The following is a 1,388-nucleotide window of genomic DNA, read 5'->3' on the forward strand; positions in this document are numbered from 1 at the left end:
GAGTGTTCACAGTTTTGCCCATGCTGTGGGCTGAATTATTTGGCAGTTCCTCAGAACATGATCTCACCTCAGCTGATAAACAGGAGATAGACAGCCCAATTCCAGGAACAGACGCAGGTGCAGGCTTGAATTGCTGCCTCTGGAACAAAAGAACGACAGAGGAGCAGACGGGAGGCAGGCGACCAGGGTCTTCCTGATTTTACTGGCGGTATTACTGCCGTCACACACATACTAATGTAGCTGAAATAGCTCCAGTGTAATGTAGCCAAGCAAATGCCAGGCCAGGAAAAATACTCATCCTCAACTTAATGTGACGTACTTATGTCACTGTTCTGAAGGAGTAATGATAGAAAGAGAAACTCCTACACAGCACCAGCCTTTTACTTACCGTTCAATGACTTTGCTTTCTTCACATCTGGGTTACATTAAAGTGTAATTCAAAAGTATAATAACACAAACGAGGCTATGTGGGAAGCTGTGCAAAAAGCACACGGAGGTTAAAATTTTCCAAGAGATTTTTTTCCTGAAATGTTCCTAGAATATTTGTAATTACTGCTAGACGCTCTCCTACCTCTTTCCACCTCCACACAATACACCACAGAAATGCAGATTTACTCCTTAGGTTTAATTATGTTTATTACTATCTCTGCCACCCCTACCGTTGGCAGCTTTGCCTCTTTTTATCTTTCCCAGACTAGAAAGGGGGGGGAGCCCTGTGTGTGGTGGTGTGTGGTGCTGTTTGCCTACCAAGTTTTAACAAACACAGATCAATCACCTATAGTAATTAAAAATAAGAGAAAGGCAGGCTTTTAAAAATGGTACGACCTGTTGGACTTGGCTGTAAGCAACAGAAATGTAAGCACCGGCAGACTCTGAGATTGGGATTGCCAGAAAGCCAGGCTCAGAAGAGGGCAGGAACCGAGGGAGAACACAGCAGACCAGGTTGGCCCAGGAGCAGCCTGATGAGCTCTGCTGTGACATCCCCAGCCCACAGCTGCCACCTCACCCTCTCTGGCCTTGCTGTAAAAGTTTCCACCTGCCCTGAATCTTTCCGTGACTGTCTGCAGATACAGTCTCCCTAGGGACATCAGTCTGGATCCCAGCCCGGCTGACAGGGTGAGAGAGGAAGCACCTGCCTGCTCTGCATGGTCCAGTGGGGTGAACGGTAGAGCAAAAGGGGAGATTCCTCCCAGTGGGAATAGTGTTGGGTATAGGGAGCTCCCACTACTGTTCTATAAAGACCTGGGTTAGTAAGTATTTCTCTATATATTGGGAAAAGGTTCTTACTGCTCTAAAACAAGAATATATTTTTGCATTGTTTTCTCTTTCAGATGGCAGTGAGATTGCAACTTCAACCTTGATGGGATTTTTGCTAATGAATGATTTTA

Source organism: Myotis lucifugus, unplaced genomic scaffold (assembly GCF_000147115.1).
Source record: "Myotis lucifugus unplaced genomic scaffold, Myoluc2.0 scaffold_8480, whole genome shotgun sequence".
NCBI lineage: Eukaryota > Metazoa > Chordata > Mammalia > Chiroptera > Vespertilionidae > Myotis > Myotis lucifugus.